Here is a 7,642-nt window from a genome sequence, read left to right as displayed (position 1 = left end):
AGAACACCGTAATGGCTAGTTTAAACACCGACGCAGTCTATCGGCGTGACTAGTAGGATCATTACGGTAAATGTAGGTTGCGGAGCCTGTGTGTGTCCGACAGACCGGGAGTTCCTCTGGAAGACACTACGCCGAACAGGTAAAGAATTTAACACTTCTTTGCTTTTAACAGCATCGTTTTAATGCAGCATAATATATTGCGATTGGCAGCGACTTAAAAAGCATGCGACATTGAATGGCTAGAAAAAGAAGTCCTTACACCCAGCAGTAAATTGACATTTCAGTGAGCTGAAGCTGAAATGATGAGGTGCCCCTCTGTGTCTGTGTGGATGGAAAAAGGACGCATTGTTCGTCCGAAGGAGAAGTGAATCTGGGCTCCTGTGAGTCTGTGTGCTGTCTGAGCTGTGGTGTGAGCCGGTTTTAAGATGAAAAATGCTGCGAAATTCATCCGATAATAAATCACATCTTAGGAATAGATCTAGAAATCAGAATCCCAAGATAGGTAGAATCCACACTGACTGACCTAATTGATCCACTTTTTAATTTTTTGATGGGGTTCAGGAATAATGTCTGCATTGTGCTACTTAAAGGCTTCACCTACTGCGGTGACTGCGGGAACTTGGCTTGCTGCGGTGGCAGTGCAAGGCTATTGGGCTTTAGTAAGCCTATAACACATTTCGGAAAGCTGTAGGTAACTGTGATAAAATCATCAGAGGGAATCCCTAGAGAAATATGACATTAATTTCCAATCACCCCAGAAAGGAAAAAGGGGGTGCAAAAGGAAAAAAAACAGGTGCTGAGTCATATTGGCGGGTCCTTCCCCTGATTGATCTCACAAATTGAAGCCCTGTATGTGCATGTCTGTTGTTGTCACCGTCGCCACTGCATTTAATGTTAGATTACAGTTTAGTTTATTTCATTTAAAGGCATTTTGAAAGACTTGATGTCTTTATTAAACCCAGCACAACAAATAACACTAACCAGGGCTGTTACACCTCAGAGGTCTTTTTCTTCATACTGAAATGGCTATTAAGTAAGCTCATACATGATGGGTTCCTTACACAGTACATAGGCTTCAGTCCAGTCTCATTTACATACAGGCACTGGCTATTGATTTTCCTCCATCAAGTCCATTTACAGTTTGTGCACACATACATATAAATGCCTGATGCATTCAGGATGAGGCTGCCATATATTGAGTCATGCACAGCCAGGGAGGCTGCTGTGAGCTCCTCCTTGGTGAGGGATGGGGCTCATGCTTTCATGTTTGTGAAGGACCCGGCTGGTCGTTCCACCTAGGTCTACATTTTGCCTGTTGGACGTAAATTCAGCTTTCTCAAGATGCTTCAGCCATCACATCCTTATATCTCTATGGCAAAGAGGACAAGAGGAACATTTCAAGAGCTTACTCCATGTTTGGATCTATACTTTGACATATTCTGGAGAAAAAAAGGCCAAAAAGCAACAAAACTGGAACATATGTAACATGCCTTCTGTTTTTTTCTTTGTGAAGTAAAGGTTATGATTTGCTTCCTTTAAATTGCATTAATATCGACACATTGCCTTTGCATTGGTGATTAATGATGTGTTTATTTTAGCATAAATGACTCCTTTTATATGGGCTTTATGTATTGATGAGAAGGTAAACAGTCTGAGTTTACTGATTGCGTTTCTGATTGTGTTTAGCCGGAAAGTTGACCTCTGATGCAAAATCTTTCTAGTGATAGCCCTTTTTTTGCTGAAATAACCAGTTGACGTTGAAGTATATGTATTAAAACAAACAAGCAAAAAAAAAAAAGTCTAATTGTCTTTCTGTTGTCGAAATCTCAGATTAACTGAGAGTAAACTGAAGCTGAAATTATGAGGTTAATTAAGCATTTTGGCTCAAATGTGTAAAAAGAAGGGTTGATGGTTTCGGTATTAAATGTCACCCCTGTTTAAGTTGTTGGAAATAATATTGAAAGAATTCTAAGTAAAGTATTTGTTGTCTTACATGTATATATTGCAGGGCTGTGGTTTGTAATCTCAGCCAATAAGTGTGCAGAAACATTCTTAAAATTGATCGGATCTAATAAGCAAAACTGAAAACTTTCATTTGGCTGTAAGAGTGACAATACCGTTTGAGGTGCCAGTTAGGATGGGAATAGCACTGCAACCTGGCAGTTCACATTCACGTGTGGCGCCTCGCATTGTGGGTCAGCTTTACATAAGCCTTGTGTGTCAGTGAGGCAACCTAATCCTGATTCCTACAAAGATACTTAGTCAGCCTGGACAGTTATACACACACACACACACAGGCAGTCCTCCTTTGTCACATTTGGAGTTTGATGTAATGCTCCGTGCTTGTTTGTGTCTGTGTGAGACAGAGAAAGTGGGAAAGGCTCCCTGTATGAAAGAAGATAGACACTCAGTGGTATCTTTGGCTGCAGCGCCAACACACTAACACTCAACCGACATGCCTGCCAGCTAACTGCCAATCTCGCTCCCTTCTTTCTGTCCCTCTGGCAAAGGGAGGTATTCCAGGTTTTTGTAGAGATTAGCACACTGGTCAGCGTGCCTGTAAAGTAGTGATTTATAATTATCTTAAGGATCAACTAGGGGCACAGATTTTCTCATTGCTGAGTAATTGGTCAGTTATTTAATTTATAGGTTGATTGGTTTTGATTTTATCTCAAAAATTTGTAAAGCAAATTTTTCTTTTTTTAGAATCCACATTTGTATTAAATACGACAAAAATACTGGCAGTCCTCACATCTGAGAAGCTTTGCAGTTCACATATATGAAAACAGTTTATTAATGTTAATGACTCAATAGGACTGCTACTGCAGTTACTAGTAATAGTTGTTTATTCTTGTTGATGGCATAAACCTTTTGCACTGAGATCCAGGATTCTTTCTTACACACTTGCACTTGAAATCGATCCTGTTTTGAGGAGAGAGGGAAATAGAAAAGCATATGGGGTTCATAAATAACTAGCAGGTCATTGATTAAGAGCTTGCTATAGTACTTTAGCTGACCACTTATATTCATTGTAACAGTGGGTAGTTCGGTGTCAAGGATGCATGGCAGGAGTTCTGTGTCACCAGGATAAGATCCAGCTTTACGTTCGGTATTCAGCAGACTTTGTTGTGCATGGTGTTTAGACAGTGCCTATGCAAAGCACCGGTATGAACGAATGCTTTCAGGTCAGGGACAGGTGAAGGGCAACCATCACCCGGAAGGCAATGTCTTGCTTGATGACAGCAGTTTATTGACACTGGGAAGCTTTGATTGATTTGAAGCTTTGATTGATTGTCCTATTCAGTAATGGTTCCTCCTTGTCAACTAAAGCTATCTGTACAATATGTAGGCTGAAGGATTGAAGCACGCAAAACTTGGTCACCACTCCAACCTTTAATGCAATCATATACAAAGCAGTTATTTCACTTAGGTAGTATTTCCATGTCATACCTGTCAAATGTCACATTTAACCAATGCGATGCAGCTTTTAGTGACTTTACAAATTTTTCTTGTTTATACCGTGAACATCTTACCAATTCTTCCATTGCAATCTTCTCTGAGAGCAGATTATCAGTGGAAATAAAGCGTGTAAGCCGTAATTCCAGATCAGCATTGAAATGCTAATGGAAAGCAGAATGCTGACTTCACTTGTGCTCTTGACAGTCCTGTCAGCAAAAGAGCAATCACGCTGACAAGTCTGAGCTAACTAATTTACATTTTTGGCTACGGTTCAGGAGTGGCATGCCCCCGTGCTGACCTCGCCTGACTTGAAGCTAACGGACATCCACTTCCACACAGATTTCTACACGCTGAGCAGCGTGATGTTATATATGCTTTTATGTGTCTTGTGGAATTCTGTTCCTCAGCTTTGATTTTTATGCCCCGAGGGACAGCTGGGGTCAAGCCCAGTGGTCTTTAGTTTGCAGGAGGCTGAGATCAGTCAAGTCAAACCCACAACCGCCTGCCCCAACATCCAGACTCTCTCTGTCTTCCTGACACCTCTGGTTGGAGTATAGACAATGGCTGTTGGTTGCATACTGAACCTAAAGCACATCTCTTTAGTAATGTGGATAAAACCAAAAGCGTCCAAGCTTGAGCTTGACACAGAGATTTAAAATGTAGTTACACAGATATTTCAGAATGTAGTACTCTGACAGAAAAACCTCTCAATTATTTGAAAGTGCACTAGGCTGTTTTTTTTATTTTTAAATTCACAAATTGCTTCCTCCTTATTGAAAATTCTTTGGACATGGAATATATTTGCTTTTGCTATTGCCAGCACCTCACACTCTCAAATGGGAGCTCTGGCATGAGAATTCACATGAAAATTGGACTGTAGTGTTTTGTATTTACGCATGAATATGGAAAATGAGTCACCGTCCTTCCAATGTTGCATGTCAACTTTCTTACAGCAAAGCCTGTTGAGGATAAATAATATCCAGTCCTCAAGAAAAACCCCTAGAGTTTAAAGTACAAGGTGAGACTTGTATGGTGTAATGATGGTGCGATTTTTACTGCAGCGCCATAATTTGAAAAACAACAGTGTTAATTTTTTTGTCATCATAAAATCACTCACAGGTGACAGGAAGTGATAACATCAGGCAAGAAGCCACAGTTTCACGTACTGTTGGCAGTTCCAGTGTCCAAGCAAATCTTTGTCAAAGAATATGGCACACGTGGCATATAGCACTGATATGTAAGAGAAAAAGAACAGGTGCATGTGTTTACTATTCATATATGCATTTGTGCTTCAAGTCAAATATAGAAAATCGATAAAACACGAAACTTTATTGACACCATTCTGATGTCAGAAGTGTATATGGATGGATTTTTTTTTCAAAGTAAAGAGAATATGGTATGTAGAACGAGAAAGAAAGCTGATATAAATATATGTGTGGGCTGAAGCAGGAAAAACATAAGGATGACTCACAACTCACCTAACTATCCTGTTTTTCCTCTCCTCTTGTGTGTGTTGTTTTTGCATCTGTGTTTGTGTACAACATCCCTCAGTCTTTGTGTGGGAGTCTGTGCTTAAGTGTGTGGGTATCGTTTACAGCTAAATAATGCTTGTGCTAAAGGAGAAAAAAACATCCCCCTCAGCATTTTCTCTGGTGTGTGATGTTGACTGCATCCCAGTGGCTTTATTTTGTGACATAATTCCGTCATTTAGGTTCTTTCAACCTGCTTCAGCCGATTCAGTGGTTCCTTGCGTTTTGCTGAATGCCTGATAACAAGGCTCATAGAAGAGTGTGTGGTCATAGAAATCCAGCTAAACGGCCAGCCCGTAAAAGAACTGTTGTGGGAGATGAACTTCAGGATTATGATTGTTTTGCAATAATCAAACTCTATTGTAGCCATACTGCAAATATCTCAATAGCATAATAACCCCACTAATCTTTTCTTTATTTATTTTTTGGCAAATGCTTGAGTAATATATGTTAGGCCTTTTTGCTTATATTTGATAGCCACTGTTCAACTGACAGGTAATGTAGAGAAAGAGAGATGAGTGATTTTCAGTAAAGATCTGATCGGTCTGGAATTGAACCTTAGACTCAGCTGATTAAGGCATTTTTCCCATGTGGCTATCCCCTAGCGGCTAGGGCCTAGCCACTTGAGTTGTCTTTGTTTATTCCATTTAAGGCTAAACTAAAATAACAGAATAACAAATACTGTACTGGAAAGCTCATCAGAGTGTTAGAAGTGATGAATATTTCTAAAATCTCACTGATGAGGATGATGAAATCCATTAGTGCGCTGATACAGTATATTGGTCAAATCCCTGAGTGTTTCACTGCCGTTCATTATCGGAGAGCCAAAACCCCTGAGATGATCCAAAAACAGCCATCTTCCCGCCCAGTGCCTACAAAATCCCTACTACCCTTCACATCCTTATTTGAAAGGGTTTAAAATGAAACAGATGTATCATAAATATCCTTCAGTCTTATCTACATTTTCCTCTTTGATTTCCTGCAATGATAATAGGCCTCACAACATGAAGCCCGATAGCAGTGTCCATCTCATAAATGAGAGACCCTGTCAATCATGAAGAGAAAGCTAAAGAGTCTGAAATCTTCTTGATGGGGTTTCTTCCCAGCAGAATTAAATGTAAACGTGTGAAGCCCTGGCTTAAAGGTGCCAATATGTGCTGCACTTTTTAGCTTGCATTTCATCTTATGTAAGGTGTGTCAGACATAACATAATATAATGTAATTATCCCACAAAAAATATGTTGTTTACACGTGTTCTTTGTCAGTCTGGGAGAAAACATACTTAACATACTGTAAGTATGGATCTCACCATGCAGATGCAGAATGTCAGTGAGCTTGCATAAATTGCTTGTGTTACAGCCTCTGTCAGGGTAATTGCATTTCACATCGCTTTGTTAAAATGCTTCAGTGTTACTGCTCTGTCTTCTGCCCGCTCGTCTTAATGGCTTTTCTTGATGGAGCACAGAGGTTGATGGTGACGCCCCCTAAGGTCTGCAACAGACCAGACAAGGGAGCTGCTGAATGACAACATTGCAGAGGAGTAATTATCTTTTGTGTTTCTTTCTCAAGCTAATGAAAAAAACAGTCAGAGAGCACTTAAGTGAATAGCGCTTTAAGACCTTCTTTCCACCTGCACATGTTGTTCAACACATGTTGACTGCATTATGTCATGAAAATGCAGGAGTCCATCACTGTCGGCATTAATGCGCCTCAGATATGTCAATTAGTTAATGCCAGGAATAGTCAGAGATGCATTTAATTACACTACCAACATGAGTGATGAAATGCTACCACTTTCAAAATTACCAAGAAGCGATAGGGTACTTACGATCGAGAAAATAGATGAGGATTACAGAACTGTGCAAAAGTCTGGAGCTACCCTTCATTTCTTTATGTATTGTTTCTGAGGAGCCAGGCTTTCTTGTAATTTTGGTCTTGAGCAATAGTTTTCCAGGCTTTCTGAAGGTCTTTCAAAGTTTTTCAGTCTGCTATTTGTACCTGGCCGATTTCAGTGGATTGCTTTTATTTGTTTGCTTTTAACACAGACCTATCAATCACTCAATCATTTTGAAAGCACCTAAGTCAAGAAATGAACCAGTGTTTTGGCTACATGGACAAAAAGATCCCGTTTTTTGTTGTATCTTTAGGTACTTTAGTTTTTAGCAGCCTGTCTCAAAAACACATAATTTGTTCCCATTTTATTAATTGAATGTATGAAAAATGGCAAAGGTAACTGTTTGGGAGGCATGAAATGGGATTTTTGTATCAATAAGTTTACTCTTATTAGCACTATTAGCTGAAAAGGTGACATATCTCAACATGGTGTACATTAAGAATTTGAGGGAAACAGGCAAGTGGAGGAAGAGAGAAGCCTGTCTACAGAAGCTCACCAGTATCTGAAAGTCATGTCCTTAAAAATGGGAGAAAATCTCTAACAAAGACCTGACACAGGACCTGAGAGATGTATCTGGCTCTTCAGTTGAACGTCAGAAATATTTTCAGTGGAAGGGTGGCTGTCAAGAAGCAGTGTTGAGGATCTCACCAAAATTGGATATACTGTCAGATTTTGATCCACCATTGTCCAGCCAACATGATCCATCCATTTTATGCAGCTTAGTTTTTAATCCCAAACACACTGCCAATGCAGTAAAAGC

At 39.8% G+C, this 7,642-nt stretch overlaps 1 protein-coding gene across 7 annotated transcripts in view; it reads left to right on the top strand.

Annotated features, from left to right (window-relative positions):
• map2 (microtubule-associated protein 2) overlaps nt 1-7,642 on the top strand; it is a 93,099-nt gene continuing 85,457 nt past the window's right edge. For all 7 annotated transcript variants that reach the window (XM_085385109.1, XM_085385113.1, XM_085385112.1 and 4 more), the window contains exon 1: nt 1-139. The gene's annotated coding sequence lies outside the window, so the exon portion shown is untranslated. The remainder of the gene's footprint in view (nt 140-7,642) is intronic.

This window comes from Rhamphochromis longiceps, linkage group LG16 (genome assembly GCF_057381845.1).
Source record: "Rhamphochromis longiceps isolate RC_006_pf linkage group LG16, R_longiceps_female_GT1.1, whole genome shotgun sequence".
In the NCBI taxonomy this organism is placed as follows: Eukaryota; Metazoa; Chordata; class Actinopteri; order Cichliformes; family Cichlidae; genus Rhamphochromis; species Rhamphochromis longiceps.
This window is presented reverse-complemented; position numbering and strand designations above follow the sequence as displayed.